The sequence below is a fragment of the Mixophyes fleayi genome, chromosome 2 (assembly GCF_038048845.1).
Source record: "Mixophyes fleayi isolate aMixFle1 chromosome 2, aMixFle1.hap1, whole genome shotgun sequence".
Classification (NCBI taxonomy): domain Eukaryota; kingdom Metazoa; phylum Chordata; class Amphibia; order Anura; family Limnodynastidae; genus Mixophyes; species Mixophyes fleayi.
Window position 1 is genome coordinate 215,008,167 of NC_134403.1, and position 27,095 is coordinate 215,035,261.

Consider the following 27,095-nt stretch of genomic DNA (forward strand, 5'->3'; position numbering starts at 1 on the left):
ATCTCCCGTGTATGACCCTTGGCTTGGATTTGGACTTCGCTTGAGTATCCCGTGACCCTGACCTCTGGCCTGTTTACCCTTTCTCCTGTTGTGCCTGTGACCCTTGACCCCGGCTTGTTTACTGGAACTGCAACCTGCTGCCGGCCCTTGACATCTGCGTGGACTTCACTACGCTGGCCTGGGTTCTCCCCAGCCGGTGCACACTTCACGACCCTCTGTCAGTCTGCAGCCCAGTCTGTCCCCACCATCAGGGGCTCCAGTGAACACCTGATTGACAGAGTAGACTCCGGGTTGTGTTGTGTCGGCTGGAGGGGTTCCTAACATTATAACCGGCCATAAACAGACGTTCCGGCGCAAGCCCTAGCAGGCCATGTGGAGTCCCTGTACCAAATGATCCAGGGATTGTCTGAGCGTATGTCCGTCCAAGAAGAAGCCGCGAAAACCTCACAACCCACTCCGAGTTCCACCTGTGAACCTAAGGTGAATTTGCCAGATCGGTTCTCTGGAAATAGATCCCTGTTTCGGAATTTCAGGGAGAGCTGCAAGCTCTATTTCCGATTGAGACCCCGCTCCTCTGGTTCAGAGCAACAAAGAGTCGGGATTATCATTTCCCTCCTACAAGGTGACCCCCAGTCCTGGGCCTTTTCTTTGCCACAGACCAGTCCTGCCATGCAGTCCGTAGACGCTTTCTTTGAGGCATTAGGTCTACTATAGTAAACAAGTATAGTAAACTATAGGAAACAAGGCCGGCGGTCGGCAGAGGAATATTGCACTGAATTCCGTAGATGGTCACCTGATAGTGAATGGAATGACCCCGCCTTACATAGTCAGTTCCGTCTCGGCCTGTCGGAACAGATTAACGACTCTTTGGTGCAATATCCATCTCCTACTTCTCTGGAGGATCTGATGCACCTCTCCATCAAAATCGACAGGAGATTTAAAGAGCGGAAAACCGAAAAGGAGGCATCTTCACCTCTATCCGCCTTCATTCCTGTTTCCACGGATGGTGAGGAACCTATGCAATTAGGAGTGTATCGTCTCTCCCCTGAGGAAAGAGACAGGAGACGATCACAAGGCCTATGTCTCTACTGTGGCACAAAAGGCCACTTCTCCCGTTCCTGCCCAAATAAGCCGGGAAAAGAGCATGCCTAGGGAACGAGGGGAAAGTTCACCTAGGTCTGCAGATTGTCTCCCCGAAAAATACTGTATTGATCCCTGCACAGCTCACGTTCAGTGCTCGTACTGTGGACCTGTCGCCCTTCATTGATAGTGGAGCTGCAGGCAACTTCATTGACATCGGGTTCGCCCGCGCTGCTGGAATTTCCGATGGTAAAACTCAAGTCTGCTATTACTGTCTATGGCTTAGATGGCAGTCCATTACCAGGCGGCAAGATTACCTGGGAGACCCCGCCACTACAATTGAACATTCGAGCTCTCCACTCAGAATCCATAGTCTTCCTCCTTATCGAATGTCCGTCAGTTCCTTTGATTCTGGGCCACCCCTGGCTATCCCGCCATAACCCTGTCATGGATTGGGTAAAAGGAGAAATTGTCCAGTGGAGCTCTTATTGTACACAGTCTTGCTTGACCCTACCCCTGCGTGTGATTCAGCCTATTCCGGAGCAACTTCCTTCACAGTATCATGACTTCTGGGATGTTTTCTCCAAAAAGGCTGCTGACACTCTACCACCGCATCGGGATTTCGACTGTGCCATTGAGCTCATTCCGGGTTCTAAATTACCCAAGGGACGCTTGTACTCTCTCTCTGGTCCAGAGACCAAATCCATGCAGGATTACATTGACATATGGATTGGAAGAGAAAAAGAGTCTTGACCTAAGAAGCACTCCAGGTATAAAGTAAATAATCAATTAATACTAATATTTTAATGGTATGCATTGAAAAAAATGTATGTCGGTATACAACTGGTTAAAAAAGCGAAGTATTTAAAAGTAATAGTGTTGAAAAGAATAGAGTTAAAAGTAGTATAACCCTGTGGTGGAGCCAATCTTGAGAGTACTGATAATTGGGGAAGATCTGCCAAGTAGAAGTTCCTTTCACATGTATGTACACGATAGGTAAGGTGAGGAATAACCAAGGAGAGTGATTATAAGGTCCTATAGTATGGTAACTATGTTACATTCACCAAAACACTATTCCTGTTGTATCTATGTAGACTCTAGATGGCAGTAGAACGTAAGCTTCCTCCCTATAGTCTTAAATCACTGGAGAGTGTCCCTCTGTTATAAATAAATCAGAGTCCTAACCATAGTCAGAAGCTGAATCACTGGGTATTCCCAGATAGGCAAAACATGCATAACGTGGCTTTACTTGTTCCCTTGTAACATAACTTCAGGGAGACCACTCATTTGTGCAGCCTATATTGTTGCCTTACCAATAAACTGTACAGTGCAGTGACAAAGCGCCTTATTTTGTGTTATAATTGTGCACTTGTAACCAAAGGGATTCACCCTAATAGGAGACAGTGTAGTACAGTGGAACCACTCATTCATACATCCTATATTATTGCCTTGCCACAAGGCTGCACAGTGCAGCGACAAGGTACCTTATTTAATGTTGTTATTGTGGATTTATAGGCAAAGGGATTCCCCTGGTAATAGGTTATATAGTACAGTAATAGGTCGCTGTACTTAAATTTGGAATTCCATGACTAAGCTTCTAAGCGAAACGTACGTCGGGCCGGCGTCACAATAGGTGACGTCAAACCCGGAAGTGGGCGGAGCCAATCGCGGCATTGTGCCGCTGCATCTAACTACTCACTACTAGGGGGAACGTCTCTGTTTATGAAATAAATAACACATTTCTCAGTGCGGTGTCTCGCCGCTGAATCGAATTACTTACCTATAAAGCAAATCCTTCTGCTCACAAGCGCATAATAATAACAATTACAGCGCTTTACCGCTGTTAGAAATAACTTACTTTTAGAGTAGATATCTTTCTCTCTATAAGTGCACACCAAATTTAAGTACAGCGACCTATTACTGTACTATATAACCTATTACCAGGGGAATCCCTTTGCCTATAAATCCACAATAACAACATTAAATAAGGTACCTTGTCGCTGCACTGTGCAGCCTTGTGGCAAGGCAATAATATAGGATGTATGAATGAGTGGTTCCACTGTACTACACTGTCTCCTATTAGGGTGAATCCCTTTGGTTACAAGTGCACAATTATAACACAAAATAAGGCGCTTTGTCACTGCACTGTACAGTTTATTGGTAAGGCAACAATATAGGCTGCACAAATGAGTGGTCTCCCTGAAGTTATGTTACAAGGGAACAAGTAAAGCCACGTTATGCATGTTTTGCCTATCTGGGAATACCCAGTGATTCAGCTTCTGACTATGGTTAGGACTCTGATTTATTTATAACAGAGGGACACTCTCCAGTGATTTAAGACTATAGGGAGGAAGCTTACGTTCTACTGCCATCTAGAGTCTACATAGATACAACAGGAATAGTGTTTTGGTGAATGTAACATAGTTACCATACTATAGGACCTTATAATCACTCTCCTTGGTTATTCCTCACCTTACCTATCGTGTACATACATGTGAAAGGAACTTCTACTTGGCAGATCTTCCCCAATTATCAGTACTCTCAAGATTGGCTCCACCACAGGGTTATACTACTTTTAACTCTATTCTTTTCAACACTATTACTTTTAAATACTTCGCTTTTTTAACCAGTTGTATACTGACATACATTTTTTTTAATGCATACCATTAAAATATTAGTATTAATTGATTATTTACTTTATACCTGGAGTGCTTCTTAGGTCAAGACTCTTTTTCTCTTCCAATCCATATGTTATATATATGACCTTAGCACCCCCTCACAAAGTTAAGTTACCTAAGTAGTGAGGTTGGTTGTTGTCTAGTGCGGAGCGGTTTTTCCTTTCCCCTATTTTCCCAGCTTTTCCCTTTGGGAATACAGGATTACATTGACGAAAACTTGGAGAAAGGCTTTATCAGGCCATCCAAGTCTCCAGTAGGAGCAGGGTGCTTCTTTGTATCCAAGAAGGACGGTGGACTCAGACTCTGTATCGACTATCAAGGGCTGAATCTCATTACGGTCAAGAACACCTATCCCCTTCCTCTCATCTCCGTACTTTTTGACCAACTAAGAGGGGCAACTATCTTCACGAAAATTGATCTTCGTGGTGCCTATAACCTCATATGTATTAGAGCAGGTGATGAGTGGAAGACGGCATTCAACACGCTCTCGGGCCACTATGAATATCTGGTCATGCCATTTTGTCTTAGTAATGCCCCTGCAGTATTCAAGGATTTGATTAATGAGGTGTTATGTGAGTTTCAGGGACACTTCGTTGTTGTTTACTTGGACGACATCCTCATATATTCAGAATCGTTGTCAGTACACCAGGGTCATGTCAGACAAGTCCTACAGAAATTGCGAGAACACCATCTCTACGCTAAACTCGAGAAATGCGAGTTCGAGGTCCAGAAGGTATCCTTCCTAGGTTATATAATCTCCTCAGAAGGTTTCTCCATCGACCCAACCAAGGTCCAAGCAATCCTGGACTGGGTACAGCCGAATAACCTCAAGGCGGTCCAGAGATTCCTTGGTTTTGCCAATTATTACAGGAGATTTATTGGCAGCTTTGCTGATATCGTGGCCCTATCGTCACCTTGACCTACAAGGGAAGCGATCCAGCTAATTGGTCTCCACACACAATGGCTTTTGAAACCCTGAAGAAAGCCTTCGTGTCTGCTCAGGTCCTTAGACACCCGGATCCTAAAGTACCATTTATTCTTGAAGTTGATGCCTTTGACGTCGGTGCCGGGACCATCTTGTCACAAAAAGATCCCCATACTCTCCGCCTTCATCCATGTGCCTATTTTTCCCGTCAGTTCTTCAGCGGAAACCAACTATGATGTTGGAAATCGAGAACTGTTAGCAATTAAATGGGCCTTTGAGGAATGGCGACATTGGTTGGAAGGCGCTGCACATCAGATCTCCGTTATAACGGATCATAAAAATCTACAGTATATACAGTCGGCCAAACGACTGAACCCTTGACAGGCTCGTTGGTCACTGTTCTTCACCCGTTTTAACTTTATAATCACCTATCGTCCAGGTTCTAAAAATGTCCGGGCAGACGCTCTGTCCAGAAGTTTCCTGGCACACCATGCCCCGGTTACTAGTCCAGAGCCTATTGTTCCTGTGTCTATGATCCATGTCGGGTTAACCCAAGACTTGAGCTATACCTTACAAAGGTTCCAGAGGTTGGCTCCTGATAATACTCCGGTAGGATGCTTGTTTGTCCCAGTTCATCTAAGAAAAGCAGTCCTGGCTGAAGCACACAATAGTCAGTCTGCTAGACATCCTGGAGTCTTCAAAACATTGGAAATCCTTTCCCGTACTGTATGGTGGCCGTCTTTGTCTGCTGTAGTCAAGAGTCACGTCCTGTCTTGTGAAGTTAGTGCCAGGAACAAAGTTCCCAGGACTCGCCCAGTAGGTCAGTTAGTTCCGTTGGCCGCTCCTGCAAAACCTTGGACACACTTGTCCATGGACTTTATAGTTGATCTGCCATCCTCTGCGGGACACAATACCATTTGGTCGTGGTAGACCGGTTCAGCAAAATGTCGCATTTCATTCCATTAACCAGGCTTCCTACTGCTCGAGATTTGGCCATCTTGTTCATTCAACACATCTTCCGTCTCCATGGACTCCCTACTGACATTGTCTCCGATCGGGGTTCTCAGTTCATAGCACAGTTCTGGAAATCCTTCTGTACCCTCCTTGGAATCAAGATCAGTTTGTCTTCTGCATACCACCCTCAGTCAAATGGGCAAACTGAAAGGATTAACCAGTCTTTGGAGAAGTTTTTACGATGTTACATATCGGAGTTCCATGACAACTGGTCCTCCTTGTTGCCCTGGGCGGAATTTGCCTGTAACAACTCCTGTCACTCATCTACCAAAACCTCTCCGTTTTTTTGCAATTATGGTTTTCACCCCAGATCTAACTCCTTGTATTCACTTCAGCCCGTTGGTATCCAGGAGATCCGCTCCACTGCCAGGGATCTCAGAGTTATTTGGAGGAAAGTACACTCATCATTGAGACAAGCCTCACTTGTTGCAAAAACAAATTCGGACCGACACCGTACCACCTGCTCCATTAAGGTTGGCCAGAAAGTGTGGCTGTCTACAAAAAATATCAGGCTCAAACAGCCTTGCAAGAAGTTGGGCCCTAAGTTCATCGGGCCGTTTCCCATCATCAAGCAGGTGAACCCCGTCGCATTTTGGTTAAAAATTCCGGGCTCATTAAAAATCCCCAACACATTTCACTGTTCTCTTTTGAAGCCGGTATTATATCCGAGTCAAATCCAGTCTTCAAGTTTGCCTGGAAGAAATTCAAACAGCCCACCAAGATACGTTGTTCAGAAGATCCTGGATTCCAAAAAAGTGCAAGGTCAGGTGCACTTCCTAGTGCAGTGGAGGAATTGTGGGTTAGAAGAGCGGTCTTGGATTCCACGGAGACAACTCCATGCTCCTAAGCAGCTGAAGGAGTTCTTCAGGAAATTTCCAAGAAAACCTGGGTGTCGGGGTTCCTTAACCCCTCCTCAAGGGGGGGTACTGATACGAGTACCGCCGCGGCTCGCTTCTGGCTCTCCCTGGCGTCCCGGCCATCACCTTGACGACCAGGACGTCATTTCCTCTTCCTGCCCGGCCGTCACCAAGGCAACAGCCGGACGCCTCTACAATAGCGCTGCGTCCCGGCAGTAGGCGGGCGCATGCGCATGACAGGCAGCCTGTGGGCTGATATTACAGGCATTAGCCTGCATCTGTGTATTTCAGGGGCAAGCCCTGATTGGCCCTGCTCTGTATGAGTAATTAGCCTGCAGCAGTGTATCCAACTACTGATTGGTCTGTATTGGTATTTAAGGCAATGAGGTCTGCTGCCTCATTGTCGGTTATAGCTTCTGCTACCCAGTCTGCTGACCTGCTTGTTCCTGTTCCTGTCTATTGAACTTCTACTGATCTCCCGTGTATGACCCTTGGCTTGGATTTGGACTTCGCTTGTGTATCCCGTGACCCTGACCTCTGGCCTGTTTACCCTTTCTCCTGTTTTGCCTGTGACCCCGGCTTGTTTACTGGAACTGCAACCTGCTGCCTGCCCTTGACCTCTGCGTGGACCTCACTCTGCTGGCCTGGGTTCTCCCCAGCCGGTGCACACTTCACGACCCTCTGTCAGTCTGCAGCCCTGTCTGTCCCCACCATCAGGGGCTCCAGTGAACACCTGATTGACAGAGTAGACTCCGGGTTGTGTTTTGCCGGCTGGAGGGGTTCCTAACACTAGCAGGGAAAATATTGCTTGTTTTTGCATGTACCAAAAAAATACTGGGCAACTGTGAAGTACATTTGAGGTCCACTGTTCTTATTGTCCACCTATAATAGACATGATGTGAGAAATACCTGTTGTAGCTGCCTATTTGTAAGTGCTGTGTTTCACAAATGGCATATTTTCCCCTTATTTCTTTGTTTTATAGAACAACACATTGCGCTGTTAGTGGACACTGATGGTACGCACGAAAGCAGGAGCCTACAATAGCAGCTCCAGCAAATACTGTGATTATCTTTCATTAATGTTGATGACTTTTGATAAAATTTATTACATTGATCACTCACTTCAGTATTTATTGGTAATAATAAATATGCATGTAAATGTTAAATAAACGCATCTAACCTCTATAAAACATATAATAAGAACATTATGTTTTTGAAACGTTTGTGTTACGTGTAAAAGAGGACCAATTTAAAACCTCAGTATAAACTGCAAAGAATTAGCAAAGGTAAAAATCTTGAATGCAGCCACCATGTGTAGAGCTATTCTTACAGGGCAATAGACAGACTTGAATCCGCAATAGGTGGAGATTTTAACACAGTTGGGACTTCCCCTCCTTTCCCATCATTCCCTGCCACTTATTGTGACGCTGGTCACGTCTCACTGCCCCTAGCAACTGTGTGGTCTGCTATTGGAGCTGTAAATATTTCAGCATCTCAGCAAGTACATTTTATAAAGGAAAAAAGCATGTTCAAAGATATTGCTCCAGCTAGAACTTATTGTATGCAGCACAAAACCATAGCGCAGTACTTCTTAACCTTTTCACCGACCAGCAGCCCTTTGATTCTCAAAATATGCTCTTACCCACCCTTCATCAATATGTTCAGATTTCTATATCAGGAAAACATAAATTATTAAAAAAAACTTTTGCATACATGTTTATTGAAAAGCAATATAAATTCAAACATAACATATCAAACATATCAATTCTTGATGACTATTTTGCTGTTGCTTATTAATAATAATATCCTTGAAACTGTGCTTTTTTTTTTAGAGTCCAACTCTAGATGATAAAAATGATTTTATGTTGAAAATCTTGTGAGACGGCACACATCCCCAGAAATGTTGTCTGGCACCCCTGCTTAATAACCACTGCTATAGAGTAACTAGCCCTTCAAAATAATGTTTTCTAATAATACAAAGATTTAAATGTTAACAATTTGTAGTTCTATATAGTACATGTTCCAATCACTTCTTGGTTCTAGAGCATATTTGCCAACTCTCCCTGAATGTCAGGGAGACTCCCTGAAATAGGGGTGATCTCCCTCACTCCCTGAAGAGTCTGGCATTCTCCCTGATGCTGAGCCAGTACAAGACGTGGTTGGCTTCGGCATCTGTGGCATGATGACACTGTTCAGAAATTGTGTCCTATGTCCATGTATTGATGCCTATGGAGGTGGCCATTTTCATGTAGACCAAGATTTAATCAAAGACTGACAGGTAAGGCAACATGACTTCAGTAATGGAGACAGAAATGTAAAAGACACCTCAGTCTCTAGAGATTCATTAGCTGCTTTTCTTTAATGCATATTTGCCTACTCTCCTTGAATGTCCGGGAGACTCCCGCATTTCTGGGAGACTTCCAGGGAGAGCAGAGCAACCTCCTGGTTCTCGTCCTTGGAATAGAAAAGTTGAGGGGGGGGGCTTAATGATGCAAATACTGTGACATTTTAGCCCAGCCCCCTGCTGTAATTGGCCGAAATAGTGTCAATCGTTTAGGGGGTGTGGCCAATATTATGTAATTTGTCAATCCCCGCCCCCGCACGCCCACCTCCCCTGGGATCTCCCTGAAGCCAACGAGGAAAAGTTGGCAAGTATGTTCTAGAGAGCGAGGGGTCCAGGATTGAGATGTCCACCATTTTGCAAGTTGAGCATGGCCTGAAAAATAAAAAAAATGGGAAGAGGAGGAGCCCAGTTGTTAAATGAAATACGTTTTATGCTGAGAGACATGCATCCTGGGGTTTGAATCCCAATGTCAATTTGTTGTAACAAAATCAATCAGGTAACAAAAATCAATTGGGCATGCCTGAAAAAATCTACTAAATTCTGTGCACAGCGCTGTGAAAAACTGATATATACTATAATTATTTATTTATTGGTATATGAGTGGTCTCTCTGAGAGAACCAGTGACAGTAAAATGTTTAGTTCTTATTCATGTTATGCATATAGCAGTATCACTAATTTCATTGTTCCTTAAACGTTAGTATGAATTCTTGCCAATTTACCATGTTAGGAACTCATGTGAGATGAAGCAGAAAGCCATCATCTTAATAAGTTGGCTAAAAGCACATTACAAGTCTGTGCCCTTAATACACACACAATGATAGCTCAGCAGCACCGATGGACAGTGCAAAAGCTGCCGATTAAAGTTGTCACTTCTGGTTCTGCTTCTCGCTGCAGCTATTGTGACACTGCTGAAAATCTTAATAAGATCTGAAAATTGAATCCCATCCGATGAAGGCATTCTTACTTAAAAATCCACAAGCCTGGAAGCTACGTATACGCTGCAAGCAGAGACATGTCAGCCAAGACTCTGCCCCATACAGATCAGCACTTAGGATATCTCTGCATGAAAATTGTCAGGAGGTTAAGGGAAAATAGGAAATAAAATAAATATATTTAGTAGGTTGACCCTTGAGCAGTTACAGAAGGTCAAACATTTTGAGAAATCTTACTTTAAAATTAATTTTATAGTGCAGTAAGTGATCACATGAATATGGCCTCATGCACAACCATTTTTGCAGCTGCTATGAATATCCATTTCATCTATATTTTTAGCTGCATTGTATTGCTAAATATTTATTGGCATGTGAATACCAAAAAGCCATTAGTAAATCATCAAGAAAATAATAAAAGCTGCCACAATAAGCAGTAGCAGTTAGAGATGAGCGCACTCGGATTTCGTGAATCCGAGCCCACCCGAACATTGCCTATCCGAGTCGGATCCGAGACAAATCCGGGTATTGGCGCCAAATGAAAACCTGAAACCGAGGCTCGGAATCATAATCCCGCTGTCGGATCTCGCGATACTCGGATCCTATAAATTCCCCGCTAGTCGCCGCCATCTTCACTCGGGCATTGATCAGGGTAGAGGGAGGGTGTGTTAGGTGGTCCTCTGTCCTGGTAGATCTCGTGCAAAAAAAAATTAATTACAACAAAATTTGCAAAACCAATCCTGCAGTATAAGCCCATTGGTACTGCAATATTACCAAGTTCACACATTCAGCAGTAAAGGTCCAGTGGTACTGCAATATTACAAAGTTCACACATTCTGCAGTATCAGTCCAGTGGTGCTGTGTCCTGTGCTCTGTCCTTCTGAGTTCAGTGGTGCTGCTGGGTCCTGTGCTGTGTCCTGTTCAGTCCAGTGGTGCTGTGTCCTGTGCTCTGTGCTTCTAAGGGCATAGTTATTTCCCCATTATTCCCAAGTGTTTAAAAAATTTAAAAAAACTTATAAAAAAAAAAATACAAAAAAATAATTAAAAATTTTTTTTAATTACAACAAAATTTGCAAAACCAATCCTGCAGTATAAGCCCATTGGTACTGCAATATTACCAAGTTCACTGATTCAGCAGTATAAGTCTAGTGGTACTGCTATTACAAAGTTCACTGATTCAGCAGTATAAGTCCATTGGTACTGCAATATTACCAAGTTCACACATTCAGCAGTAAAAGTCCAGTGGTACTGCAATATTACAAAGTTCACACATTCTGCAGTATTAGTCCAGTGGTGCTGTGTCCTGTGCTCTGTCCTTCTGAGTTCAGTGGTGCTGCTGGGTCCTGTGCTGTGTTCTGTTCAGTCCAGTGGTGCTGTGTCCTGTGCTCTGTGCTTCTAAGGGCATAGTTATTTCCCCATTATTCCCAAGTTTTTAAAAAATAAAAAAAAACTTATAAAAAAAAATACAAAAAAAAATTTAAAAAAAAAAGTAATTATAACAAAATTTGCAAAACCAATCCAGCAGTATATGTCCATTGGTACTGCAATATTACCAAGTTCACACATTCTGCAGTATCTTGTGCTACATATAATGGAGACCAAAAATTTGGAGGATAAAGTAGGGAAAGATCAAGACCCACTTCCTCCTAATGCTGAAGCTGCTGCCACTAGTCATGACATAGACGATGAAATGCCATCAACGTCGTCTTCCAAGCCCGATGCCCAATCTCCTAGTACAGGGCATGTAAAATCCAAAAAGCTCAAGTTAAGTAAAAGTAGCAAAAAGAGAAACTTAAAATCATCTGCCGAGAAACGTAAAGTTGGCAATATGCCATTTACGACACGGAGTGGCAAGGAACGGCTTAGGCCCTGGCCCGTGTTCATGACTAGTGGTTCAGCTTCACCCAAGGATCTTAGCCCTCCTCCTCCTCCCCCCCCCTGGTGCTGTGGAGGAACTTGATGATGAGGATGGTGATGTGGTTATTGTGAATGAGGCACCAGGGGGGAAACAGCTGATGTCCATGGGATGAAAAAGCCCATCGTCATGCCTGGTCAGAAGACCAAAAAATGCACCTCTTCGGTCTGGAGTTATTTTTATCCAAATCCGGACAACCAATGTATGGCCATATGTAGCTTATGTAAAGCTCAAATAAGCAGGGGTAAGGATCTTGCCCACCTAGGGACATCCTCCCTTATACGTCACCTGAATAACCTTCATAGTTCAGTGGTTAGTTCAGGAACTGGGGCTAGGACCGTCATCGGTACAGGGACACCTAAATCCCGTGGTCCAGTTGGATACACACCAGCAACACCCTCCTCGTCAACTTCCTCAACGATCTCCATCAGATTCAGTCCTGTAGCCCAAGACAGCAGCCAGACTGAGTCCTCTTCAATACGAGATTCATCCGAGGTATCCTGCAGCGGTACGCCTACTACTGCCACTGCTGCTGTTGCTGCTGTTAGTCGGTCATCTTCCCAGAGGGGAAGTCGTAAGACCGCTAAGTCTTTGACAAAACAATTGACCGTCCAACAGTCGTTTGCCATGACCACAAAATACGATAGTAGTCACCCTATTGCAAAGCGTATAACTGCGGCTGTAACTGCTAGGTTGGTGTTAGACGTGCGCCCGGTGTCCGCCATCAGTGGAGTGGGATTTAGAGGGTTGATGGGGGAATTGTGTCCCCGGTACAAAATCCCGTCGAGATTCCACTTCACTAGGCAGGCGATACCAAAAATGTACAGAGAAGTACAATCAAGTGTCCTCAGTGCTCTAAAAAATGCGGTTGTACCCACTGTCCACTTAACCACGGACATGTGGACAAGTGGTTCTGGGCAAACGAAGGACTATATGACTGTGACAGCCCACTGGGTAGATGCATCCCCTTCCGCAGCAACAGCAACAGCTGCATCAGTAGAAGCATCTACAAAACGGCTGCTCGTGCAAAGGCAGGCAACATTGTGTATTACAGGCTTTAATAAGAGGCACAACGCTGACAACATATTAGAGAAACTGAGGGAAATTATCTTCCAGTGGCTTACCCCACTTAGACTCTCATGGGGATTTGTGGTGTCAGACAATGCCAGTAACATTGTGCGGGCATTAAATATGGGCAATTTCCAGCACGTCCCATGTTTTGCCCACACCATTAATTTGGTGGTGCAGCATTACCTCAAGAGTGACAGGGGTGTGCAGGAGATGCTTGCGGTGGCGCGCAAAATTGCTGGACACTTTCGGCATTCAGCCAGTGCCTACCGCAGACTAGAGGCACATCAAAAAAGCATGAACCTGCCCTGCCATCACCTCAAACAAGAGGTTGTGACGCGCTGGAACTCCACCCTCTATATGCTGCAGAGGATGGAGGAGCAGCAAAAGGCCATTCAGGCCGACACAGCCACCTATGACATAGGCAAAGGAGTGGGGATGCGCCTGAGTCAAGCGCAGTGGAGACTGATTTCCGTGTTGTGCAAGGTTCTCCAGCCGTTTGAACTTGCCACACGAGAAGTCAGTTCCGACACTGCCAGCTTGAGTCAGGTCATTCCCCTGATCAGGCTGTTGCAGAAGCAGCTGGAGAAAGTGAGGGAGGAGCTAGTAAACCATTGCGATTACACCAAGCATGTAGCTCTTGTGAATGTAGCCCTTCGTACGCTTTGCCAGGATCCGATGGTGGTCACTCTTTTAAAGTCAGAGGAATACATTCTGGCCACCGTGCTCAATCCTCGGTTTAAAGCGTATGTTGTGTCTCTGTTTCCGGCGGACACAAGTCTACAGCGGTGCAAAGACCTGCTGGTCAGGATATTGTCCTCTGAAGAGGACCGTGACATGCCAACAGCTCCACCCTCATTTTCTTCCACATCTATGGCTGCGAGGAAAAAGCTCAGTTTTCCTAAAAGACCCGGTGGCGGGGATGCTGATAACATCTGGTCCGGACTGAAGGACCTGCCAACCATTGCAGACATGTCTACTGTCGCTGCATTGGATGCTGTCACAATTGATAAAATGGTGGAGGATTATTTTGCTGACTCCATCCAAATAGACATGTCAGACAGTCCATATTGTTACTGGCAGGGAAAAAAAGGCAGTTTGGAAGCCCCTGTACAAACTGGCTCTATTTTACCTGAGTTGTCCCCCCTCCAGTGTGTACTCGGAAAGAGTTTTTAGTGCAGCGGGGAGCCTGGTCAGTGAGTGGCGAAGGAGGTTGCTTCCTCAGAACGTTGAAAAAATGATGTTCATAAAAATGAATTATCAATTCCTCAATCAAGTACAGCACTGCCCTCCAGACAGTACAGAGGGACCTGTGGTTGTGGAGTCCAGCGGGGACGAATTGATAATGTGTGAGGAGGAGGAAGTACACACTGTAGGGGGAGAGGAATCAGAGGTTGAGGATGAGGACGACATCTTTCCTCAGTAGAGCCTGTTTAGTTTGTATAGGGAGAGATGAATTGTTTTTTTGGTGTGGGGGCCCAAACAAACCAATCATTTCAGCCACAGTTGTTTGGTAGGCCCTGTCGCTGAAATGATTGGTTTGTTAAAGTGTGCATGTCCTATTTCAACAGCATAATTCCCAAGGACAATTCCATCTTTCAAATCTTTTTTTGGCATTATGTGACCATTCAACAGTCGTTTGCCATGTTCAAAAAGTAAAACAAAATGTCAACAAATTCAAAAAATTAAACCAAAAGTAAAATGCCCTGTCATAATTTAAAACAAGAGGTATTGACGTGCTAGAACTACTGTAGTGTTTATATGTTATAAACACTACACTTGGAAGTTGGAGGAGCTATTGTGGCCCCGGTACCAAATTTAGTACCGGGGCCACTCCACTATGCAGTCCAGATAGAGGTGTATCAGATATTAAACAACGTTGACTGTTGCTGCAAAATTCTTAAATAATATTGTGGGGAACACTACACTATGCAGTCCATAAACTTTTTTGGTAGAATTCAGACCCGTGGAGGGTTTTTTAATTATATTGTGGCCCGGTAAAAAAATTGGGTACCGGGGCCACCCCACTACGCAGTCAAGAAACTTTTTTCTTGGAATTCAGACCCGTGGAGGGTTTTTTAATTATATTGTGGCCCCGGTAAAAAATTTTGTACCAGGGCCACCCCACTACGCAGTCAAGAAACTTTTTTTTGGGAATTCAGACCCGTGGAGGGTTTTTTAATTATATTGTAGGGACCACTCTTCTACGCAGTCCAGGTACATTTTTTGGTGGGATTCAGACCATTTGAGGGTTTTCTTATTATATTGTGGTGACCACTCCTCTACGCAGTCCAGGTACATTTTTTGGTGGGATTCAGACCATTTGAGGGTTTTCTTATTATATTGTGGTGACCACTCCTCTACGCAGTCCAGGTACATTTTTTGGTGCGATTCAGACCATTTGAGGGTTTTTAAATTATATTGTGGTGACTACTCCTCTACGCAGTCCAGATACAATTTTTGGTGTAATTAAGACCAGTTGATGGTTTTCTTATTATATTATGGTGACCACTCCTCTACGCAGTCCAGGTACATTTTTTGGTGCGATTCAGACCATTTGAGGGTTTTTAAATTATATTGTGGTGACCACTCCTCTACGCAGTCCAGGTACATTTTTTGGTGTGATTCAGACCATTTGAGGGTTTTCTTATTATATTGCGGTGACCACTCCTCTACGCAGTCCAGGTACATTTTTTGGTGCGATTCAGACCATTTGAGGGTTTTTAAATTATATTGTGGTGACCACTCCTCTACGCAGTCCAGGTACATTTTTTGGTGGGATTCAGACCATTTGAGGGTTTTTAAATTATATTGTGGTGACCACTCCTCTACGCAGTCCAGGTACATTTTTTGGTGTAATTAAGACCAGTTGATAGTTTTCTTATTATATTGTGGTGACCACTCCTCTACGCAGTCCAGGTACAATTTTTGGTGTAATTAAGACCAGTTGATGGTTTTCTTATTATATTGTGGTGACCACTCCTCTACGCAGTCCAGGTACATTTTTTGGTGTGATTCAGACCATTTGAGGGTTTTCTTATTATATTGCGGTGACCACTTCTCTACGCAGTCCAGGTAAATTTTTTGGTGTAATTAAGACCAGTTGATGGTTTTCTTATTATATTGTGGGGACCACTCCACTACGCAGTCCAGAAATATTCCTCGTTGCAACGTTTTGGACTAATAACAATATTGTGAGGTGTTCAGAATACACTGTAAATTAGTGGAAATGATTGTTATTGAATGTTATTGAGGTTAATAATAGCGTAGGAGTGAAAATAAGCCCAAAAACTACACTTGGAAGTTGGAGGAGCTATTGTGGCCCCGGTACCAAATTTAGTACCGGGGCCACTCCACTATGCAGTCCAGATAGAGGTGTATCAGATATTAAACAACGTTGACTGTTGCTGCAAAATTCTTAAATAATATTGTGGGGAACACTACACTATGCAGTCCATAAACTTTTTTGGTAGAATTCAGACCCGTGGAGGGTTTTTTAATTATATTGTGGCCCGGTAAAAAAATTGGGTACCGGGGCCACCCCACTACGCAGTCAAGAAACTTTTTTCTTGGAATTCAGACCCGTGGAGGGTTTTTTAATTATATTGTGGCCCCGGTAAAAAATTTTGTACCAGGGCCACCCCACTACGCAGTCAAGAAACTTTTTTTTGGGAATTCAGACCCGTGGAGGGTTTTTTAATTATATTGTAGGGACCACTCTTCTACGCAGTCCAGGTACATTTTTTGGTGGGATTCAGACCATTTGAGGGTTTTCTTATTATATTGTGGTGACCACTCCTCTACGCAGTCCAGGTACATTTTTTGGTGGGATTCAGACCATTTGAGGGTTTTCTTATTATATTGTGGTGACCACTCCTCTACGCAGTCCAGGTACATTTTTTGGTGCGATTCAGACCATTTGAGGGTTTTTAAATTATATTGTGGTGACTACTCCTCTACGCAGTCCAGATACAATTTTTGGTGTAATTAAGACCAGTTGATGGTTTTCTTATTATATTATTGTGACCACTCCTCTACGCAGTCCAGGTACATTTTTTGGTGCGATTCAGACCATTTGAGGGTTTTTAAATTATATTGTGGTGACCACTCCTCTACGCAGTCCAGGTACATTTTTTGGTGTGATTCAGACCATTTGAGGGTTTTCTTATTATATTGCGGTGACCACTCCTCTACGCAGTCCAGGTACATTTTTTGGTGCGATTCAGACCATTTGAGGGTTTTTAAATTATATTGTGGTGACCACTCCTCTACGCAGTCCAGGTACATTTTTTGGTGGGATTCAGACCATTTGAGGGTTTTTAAATTATATTGTGGTGACCACTCCTCTACGCAGTCCAGGTACATTTTTTGGTGTAATTAAGACCAGTTGATAGTTTTCTTATTATATTGTGGTGACCACTCCTCTACGCAGTCCAGGTACAATTTTTGGTGTAATTAAGACCAGTTGATGGTTTTCTTATTATATTGTGGTGACCACTCCTCTACGCAGTCCAGGTACATTTTTTGGTGTGATTCAGACCATTTGAGGGTTTTCTTATTATATTGCGGTGACCACTTCTCTACGCAGTCCAGGTAAATTTTTTGGTGTAATTAAGACCAGTTGATGGTTTTCTTATTATATTGTGGGGACCACTCCACTACGCAGTCCAGAAATATTCCTCGTTGCAACGTTTTGGACTAATAACAATATTGTGAGGTGTTCAGAATACACTGTAAATTAGTGGAAATGATTGTTATTGAATGTTATTGAGGTTAATAATAGCGTAGGAGTGAAAATAAGCCCAAAAACTTGATTTTTAAACTTTTTATGCTTTTTTCAAAAAAAATCTGAATCCAAAACCTTAAATCAGAACCAAAACCTTTCGGCAGGTGTTTTGCGAAACAAATCCGAACCCAAAACCTCAAGAAAATCCGAATCCAAAACACAAAACACGAGACACCAAAAGTCGCCGGTGCACATCCCTAGTAGCAGTATATGTCCAGTCATCGCTATTCTAGACAGGCTCCAGCATTATGCTGGCGGTAGGTTTATAGCTCTTTCCATCCCTGCTACAGGTAGGTGAAACAGGCTATATCACCAGACTACATTGCCCTAGAGGCAGTGAGCTTGTCCCAAGCACATGAATGGGGATCAGTTTGTTGCTCCACCCACCATTGTTGTGGGGGATAGGGAAATATTCAAATACAGAGCTCAAAGCAAGCAGTATGTGCTGGTATGATATACTTCTCCCCACTTCCTTTTAAACTGCTTAAATGCTTTGCAGGCAGGTGCTTTGCTTGCAGAGCATATGAGCATTAGATTAAATAAATGACACTGCTGTCTTGGCAGTAGACAAGGATTGTCTCCTTTGTAAGGGGGAGCATGGGAGGTGGAAGGTGGGGTTGCAGGGCAGCAGGAAGCATAGTGTGAGTCTCCAATATGGGTGAATTTAAGCAGCAGATCTGATATTTGCTGTTCTTCGAGACTTGGTAGTATGTTGTCCATTGATCAGGTTCTGAAACATCTGATTAAAACACACACACCCAATTTACTTTGATTGGTGCTGGTTCTCTCAATCAGGTGAGAACCAATAGCATATTTTAAAAGCTTATCAGTTGAGGAGGCAGAGCAAAACGTTCAGATCGCTCCTAAAGATCATTACTCAGAATACTAGTGACACAAAGACTGCAAGCAGTAAAGTATATTTACAAATAAGAGCTTAATGGAGATTGACCCCAAAGGTGTGTGTAAGTTATTTTTTTTATCATTATACTATTTGTTTGCAAAGGCCAGTGTTAGAATAGGTAACAAAATATAATTAGATCAGCATTTCGGATGCATCTTAGCACATATTTCCAATGAAAATAAGAGCAGGGACAGGGATAGACAGAAGCATGGGATGAGTATGGGACTGCGGAAATCAGGGGAATAGGTAAAGAAGAGGTTATCCAGGATGCAGATAAAGGCTCATGGATCGACTGGACAGACAAAGGAAACATAAGAGAAAGGAGAAGGGATATGTGGATGACAAAAAGGCAAGGTGAAGAAGCACAGGGGTGACATTTTGCATAGTTGAAGGGACACAAGAAATATGAGGGAAAATGGAAGTACACAAAGGAGAGATGTGACAACACAGGAGACATGAGGGAGAGGTGGAGAGACAAAGAAATTAGGTAATTGGACACAGGAGAGGTGAGGGACACACAGCTTGCCTTGCATCATTTAATATGTTTTATATCTTACTATATAGTGTTAAAAATATCTCAAATCAATTTCACACTATTAATATCCCTAAAGTTTCAGGAGGCCAAGGCGGCCCTCGGGCTCCTGGCCATTCACATCTAATTTCCATACAAGCACTTATAAATTCCCACTTAGACCACTGTTCTTATATTTATATAGATAGGTCCCTGTTGAAATAGGGGCTAAAATTTATGGCCCCCAACAATATACTAGGTTACAGTTAAACATGGAGGGCAGTTATAGGTATATACTGGGTCCTCATCACACCAGGTGGTTCAGGTTTTGACCCCCAGCACTAGGCTTGGGTTATACTTGTTGTAGGAGGTGGATAGAAGTATATACCGATCTTCACCTCCTACAACAAGTCTCCTTTATGGAGTTAGTTATACTTACTGTGATTGGGAAAATCTGGTGCACAAATGGTAAGCTCAATTACTCTGTCACATTAAGAATTTGGGAAGTCTGCACATTCGAAACACAAGACAAGAAGCATGCATGTCTTTAGTCATAGGATCAAACAACATAAAAAACAAATTTATTTTGAAGATAAAGAAAGCACTGTTCATCCACTCTTGAGAAAGGGGGTTTAAGTAGGCTTTACCCCTGCTCCACACCTTCCAGGTAGAACTTTAAGTACTTTGTTATAATTCACTTCTATTCTTCAACTCCAGGGTATTTCTATCCCAAGTCCCAAACTCTAACATACTTCCCAGCTCCAAATTGGGGTCTATTTTTTATTAAGTCTATTTTTGATATCATGATGCTCATCTTCAGCAGCTGGGCATAGTATTGCAGGTTAGAAAGAAGCTCCGAACAGATGGCAAACCATAATGTGCCATTTTCACACTCTTTAATTGATATTGTCTACACACTTAAAGATATGGATACAAATGTAAACACATTTTATTAACCCATTCCAGCACCAGAGAATAAATGTCTACACTGATGTACAGTGGCTTAGTGCAGAGAACCCAAGGCAAACATTAGTGGGCATGCATACTAAATTATATCAGAAGTATACTATGTTTTATCAAGAGAGCAGTGCAAAAATAAAATTGTATCTTTGTTTCTACTACCACACTTTGCAAGAGTTTCTTACATTTGTTAGAATTTGACAAAAAAACATTTCATTTATATTTTGGTGTGATAGCTCTATCTGAATGTATGCTTTTTATTTATGCTTTGGACTTTGGAAGGTTAAGGTAAAACAATGATTTGACATGTTTTTATTTTTACCACGGAAATGTTGGCCTTACTTTGGTGAAGTATTCACTTAAAAAAGGGTAATCATATTTAATACAAGAAGTGTTTTTTTGAGGAATTCTAATACTGGGTTTCATCTAATGGTGGACCCAGCAAAAATGCCCTTTCTGTCCCTTTATTAAAAAAGCTCTGCCTTAGTGAACCAGGAAATACATTTAGTTCACTTTAAGTGGTAGATTTATCAAACCTTCCAAAAAGGAAAAGTGGAGGTGTTGCCCATAGAATCCAATCAAATTCTAGCTATCATTTCTCTAGTGCATTGTAGAAAGTGATAGCTAGAATCTGATTGGTTGCTAGGGGCATTACCTCCACTTCTTCTTTTTAGAAGGTATTATAAATCTACCCATAATCTTTACAATGTGCTGCTCTCGGTGCTGCCATCACAAGCACCAGCCAGAAACTAAAGCAAGATATTTCTATTTAGAGCACTGTGTATGAGAAGATCACTCCCTCTTCCGATTCTTAGATTTCATCACTGGGATGACATTCTACACACCGCTCCTAGGGGTGAATTTATCAAGCTGTGACTTTCCAGTAAGTTTGAAAAGTGGAGAAGTTGCCTATAGCAACCAGTTTCCAGCTATCTTTTTGTCGAATGTACTAAATAAATGATAACTACGTTCTCATTGGTTGCTATAGGCAACATGTCCACTTTTCATACCCGTTGGAAACTCCCAGCTTAATAAATCTACCCCCTTAGTGTTAGAACTTGTGTCACTGACAGCTAAATGTATGTCATTGCACATAAACAAGTGCTATTTCAATTACAAGTTACCAAACAAAAGTAAAAACTACAAATGCACATATAGTATACCATTTTATATCATTTATATTATGACACTTATTAATAGACCTATTCTCAAATAAAGTATACATATTTGATTTCCCTATGAAAACTACAAGTCAAACAATATATTTAAGGAATTATTTGCAGGGTTCACTAACTCCATAAAAAAACAAGTGGTTAATTGTTAGTTTTTGCATAAACCATATGCAAGCCTTCTATAAAGTTGATATTTTTACATTTAAGAATGACCTAGTAATTTTTTCCCAACTTATTGATGCTTTTTGGGTTTTTTAATGAATGAGCTTAATAAACTTTACCAATTCCTCTCTCAAAGTGCATTTGTATGTATAAAATTAATGAATTCCCAATGGTTGTGTCTTCTTGGACCATTGTTCTGTTGGTGCCAGGTAAGACACTCAAGATACAGGAGGCTGAGTTTCCATAGCCGCTCTCATAACATAATGGAAAAATGCAAAAAAGAAAATCAATAGGCCATTGCATTAGGCAGAGCGAGTGTTATGAACTGTAGATAAAAGTATATTAGGAACTCCATGTTCACTGCTTTTCCTTGTATGCTTGTCAGATTAATGTGCAAGAAACTGAGAATTTTTGTCTCTAACTTCTACAACTGGAAAAAACAATGTTACTGTGACTATTTACTACAGTATGGGATAAAACTCTCTGAACTGTACTTGAGAGAATATTCTGTATAACATCCTCCTGAAACAAAGAGAGATTAATTTGATAGAGACGATTTCTAACCTGTTTCTACAGTGTGTGCAAAAGGGAAAAAAACATGCAGTAAGTAGTGACAGGGGACCCAGAAAATCTTTATTCCTTTTTCAAAATGTACCCTTTAAAGGGAATCAAAACCCTTGGCCACATCTCAATATTTAATGTAAATTGGTCAGGGGACTCGGCAACAGCAGAGCATGCCAGACTGAAGAGGGCATCTCAGGATTGAATGTAAATATCATGCGATTGGCTTATACCCTATCCTGGGGTAGTGGTTGTGCCAGGTGACCTCGCACCTGGTGAGGTTCGAGGAGCTCACCAGGGGAAAAACAAACTGAATGAAGCTGGTGCCTCATGTTGTGGGTGGCGCCGGTGAGGTGTGTGGTCGTGTTCTGAGGTAGGTGGTTGTGGGTCCCCAGCAAGTGATGGGGGAAAAGGGAGTGGATGCCAAATGGTACATTTATAAAGAACCCCTATAAAGAGCCCCAAAGTAAAAGAGCCATGATAGAGGGGTACCCCTGAGGAGGCTCCAGATCTAGGGCCGAAAGAAGAAGGGGAGAGTCCCTACAAAGGAGCGGAGGAGTCTTTGCAGTAGATTGGATTTAAGAGCTTGCCAGGAGAAGAGAGCCATTCATGGGTGACATAAGGAAACCCTGGAAAGGGGTGAGTGTGCAGTAGCTGCCCCTTGGAGAGGGCTCATGGTCAGATGCCAAATGAGACTAATTTATGTACCCCTACCAGGAGGGAGAGTTCCATGTACAGGTGTAAGGTTGGACCCTACAGTCAGGGGAGTGCTGTGTGATCTTGAGAAACTACAAGGAATTCCTGACAAATGACATGTGTAATATCCATATAAAATAACCTGGAAGTGTTCCTGATGAAGAGTATATAAATAATCTATTATTTTATATATCAACATAACATATAACAGATTCAGCCACAATTGAATTAGAATGTGACTAGGCACAAAGCTCTTCTTCCCCCACCTGTCACTATAGAACTTGATTACCAGAGAAACAAGTTTTGAGCAGTTGGTCAAATTAGCTTATGAATGCTGTGAGCAGTTCCAGTGGAAGGGTAAACTCTGCCCAGGAGAAAGATATAAGGGTATGTAGCAAAGTGCACAAAGGCCTCTTCGGGCCCTGCTCCCAGCCTGACCAGACATGCTGCCATAGCTCCTAGCAGGGAAGTAAGTTGTAGGAAAGTAATTGCCTGATGGCCTTCACAGACCATGGCTAGTAGAAATGATGGAGTTTTTGAATGGAATGAATGAAAGTTAAGTGAATCTGGAAATATATAGTTTGTAATGTGTGTTTGAATGGAGGGTGGTCGAATGTGGAAGCATATGTGGTAAAGTATATGAGACTGAATGATCATTTGTCGTTGATAATATGGAAGTTTGTGTACAGATAGTAAATGTGAATGGAATTGCCTGAGTTTAGTGCAAGAGTTATTTCAAGATTGTGTTGTTTTTAAAGGTTAGACTTTGGTTTGGTATGGATAGTGTTACATAACTGCATGCCTTGTAATAATGTTGCAATGCTGTGTAGATATACCATACATAATGGTATAGTGTTAGTCTGATTTGTATGTGATTGTGTAGTCTAATAAGAACTGGGCCCTGTTGCAGTAAATTAGGCCATTAGAAGCACATGTTATCAAGATGGCTGACAATGTGTTGACTCCTGCAATGCTGTACAATTCCTGGAGTTCCTGTTATATTTGGGATGGATTGTTGGTTTAAATGGTAGCATTTGTGTTATACATGGTTCTGTGTGGTTCTGTGTTGGTTTAATGTTGTAATGGAGTTTTGTTAGGTTATTTGAATGGAATTGTCAAATAAAATGGAGTTATTAAAGTTTTGGTCATGGAAGCATTTGTGGTTGTGGTAAAGGTTATTCTTGGAAGGCTAATGGAAATTGCAAAGGTTGTGTAATAGAAGTGTATGGAAATAGTCAGTTTAATGCAGTTTAGTGTAAATGCATTGAAAGTGTATGGAAATGGTTCTGCATATTTTGTTTGTTACATAGAATGGTGGTGTTGGAAAAGTATTTAATGGGAAAGCGAAGAAACCGTGTAGATGGTATTGGAAAGTCTTCTATACTGCTGTTGTAGATGCATAGTAAGTGACTGGATTGTTCAGGAAGTGGTCAGATTGTTAAATATAACGTTTTGTTAGACTGTTGTATTAAAGGGTAGTTTGTAACTCTAATCTCTGAAATAATGGGGTTTATTGCTGGAAATGTTGATGTAGTTAATATGGCACATACACTGGATTCTGTGGCTTCTTACTCATACTTCTAGTGAAAATAGAACTAGGGAGAGGTAGTATTAGATATAATTAGCTATATGGAGTACATTTAGCCGAGAAAAATTTTCATAACTATTCTGTGTAATATTCTCCTCATTTGGCAGTTGAGCAAAGAATTTTACATTCTTTGCGTTCCAAAATTTGTCCTTAAGTGTTTTGCAGGGAACTACACATATTATTGTTGTTATACCAGGTATACCCCTATAATTTTTGCCTCAACTGGACTTGGTCTTTATTATACTGCAAGAACACAACAAATCAAAAATTAATTGACACTGCTGTAGTTCCTACTCTATTTATAGACTATGAATTTTGCAAATTGTGGAATGCAGAAATTATTTAATGCAGAATGCATCCCATGGAATGGACACGACAAAATAGATCTAAAAGGTAGTATCATTAGAACTATGCTTCTTTGAAAAACAACCTGTTTAGCTACAAAATTTGATTTGTATGATATTCCGCCACAACTTCATTCATCTCTATGTACATGGTGTAGAGGGTTATGTAGCACACAGTATTTTAAGTAATGTTCAAGCTGTCATTTTGGAAGAGTTTTAGGGCAGGGCTCTTAGTTTTCCCAATGCCTTTCTTTCAGTAGAAAGCTTTAATTCATAAAATTTATATTCCTATAATTTTCATGCCCTCAAGTTAAGTATGGGTAGAAATGTATGCTCTGAGTCAACTTTAGGGTATCCTATTTCTTAATTTGAAAATTATGGAAACCATAGCTTAGAGTAAAGCTGTGGAAAGTTGGAGGACTTTAGGATTAAGCTATGGGGAATGTTAGGGCTAGTTTGTATGGAAGCTTAGAAGTAGTTAGACGGTTAGGGAGTTGAAAGCTGTAGCTAATTTTTAAAAAGATTGAGTGTATGTCTATCAATGTCACATTTTGACCCTCTCCTTGTCCAGAAACACAAGTGACTAGCCTAGTGTTCTTTTCAGCTGTAGCAGACTCAATTCTCTTAGATTGAGTTGTGCTTACTTGAATTTAGTTCATTCAGAACCTATGCATGGGTCAGAGGTATTTGGTATCAATATATGGTATCAAACCTAGGAAACTACAGTGATATAACAGGATTCAAATTCATAGACACATATGGCAAGGTCAATGTCAGTCCAGGTTTAGAAACACTAAATCAGTATCCAAAAGAAAAGGCCAAAGTCAAGATCCACACAAGAAAATAACAGGCAAGTTCAGAAGTCAGGCAGAATCAAAACACTAGAAAAGCAAAAGTAGCAGTGCCCCAAGAATCCTTATAGACCTTATGATGGGCACTGTATAGCATGTACCCTGGCTTTAGATAGATGTATAACATATATCCATTACTCATGAGCTTTGCCACAGCACAACAGGATGTGCCAAACTGAGTGCATCTACCAATCTCTTGTGGTAAGCTATGCAGGTGCACAATGCGTCAAATACCCGGAATCCAGTTTTGGTGACTGATTGGCTATGCCTAATATGGCACGGCCTGACAATCAACCAACTTCTCTAGCTAAGCTTTTGTCCTTCTACCATACACGATTTGCAACTAAAGTGTCAATCTTCCATGGGTATATATAATATTTTTTGTACATACAGCATATTAAAAAAAAAATCTAAAGACACAAATTAGTACAAATTATTGTCATAAAGAGGGTTGCAGTTTCACACTTAAAATGTAAAAAGTAATTGCAGAAAATCTATATAAGAGCTGAACCAAAAATAAATTATTATGAAAGCCATGTAGCCTTTGTGTAACCCTTTTCATCAGTAGTTATGTATGAAGTGAAAATTCCTCTGGCAGGCAAGGTTCTAAAGTTGTTGTTTTTTTCTCTCATCTGCTACCAGCAAATAATATCTCAAAACTTAAGTATGAAAAGTTACTCACCTTGGACAGAAATTCTAAGTATTTTATTTTGAGTGCTCTTGATAAGGGTCTGCAATCTTCAACTACATTACAAAACGTACTTGACCTTCTCGAACCTTTAATAATTCCATCTTAAAACAATCATAAAAGCACTATTCAGAGGAGGCAGTAAATAAGACTATATTTCAAAATTGATTTTGTGACACTCCAGCATTCTGCCCACACTTTCAATAATATAAACCTTACTGATCTTTTCAAAGAAAAGAAGGAAACGTATACAAATTCCACCTGTATTCAACTTACATCAGAATATGCATACTATCCAAAAATACAATCTTAAAAATCCATTTGCATGGAAATCCCTTGTGAGCTCATGATAATGATGTGTTGTGTAGGTTTAAGGGTCAATATCCCTTAAGAGCACTGTGATACTTAGAATATAAGTGGATAAATGATATATACTAATGTATCGTGGTACAGCTATCCGTTCTGCGCTGTTGAGTTTTCACAGAAAGATGAATGCAGCATGAAGTGTTCTCAGAAGAGTTATCAACAGGCACTTACAGTTGTGGCCAAAAATATTGGCACCATTGTACTTTTTAAAATAGCTAACAATTTCCTCTAAACATAATGTGAAATTATCAACAGTATTTGGTCTCCACAATTATTTCTCTGTTAATATACAGATTTTGATTCTGAATTTAATACTGTGGGCCTGATTCAGAGTGGAACACAAGTGTAAGCGTAACTTGCGATTGAAAAAGTGACATTCATGTGTATGCATATGAGCACCTTATTCAGAGTTGAGGATATGTCCAGGTCTGAATGAGTAGCTGAAGTGTCCACTTGACAACAGACACACCCCTCAGACACTTACTTCCAACTTGCGAACATGTACATAAACCTTTTACCTGTTATTTTAGGTGTTACCAATATAATTGCTATGAAACATAATTTAAACTTGAATAACTAAGCTAGTTAAGCAGGAACAACTTCCCGGCAAAAACATTTTTACCTATGCTACAACACGCTCAGCAAATCCTAGTCTATGCCCGAGCGACTACTAAAGTATCAAAAGGTCTCAGTGAATT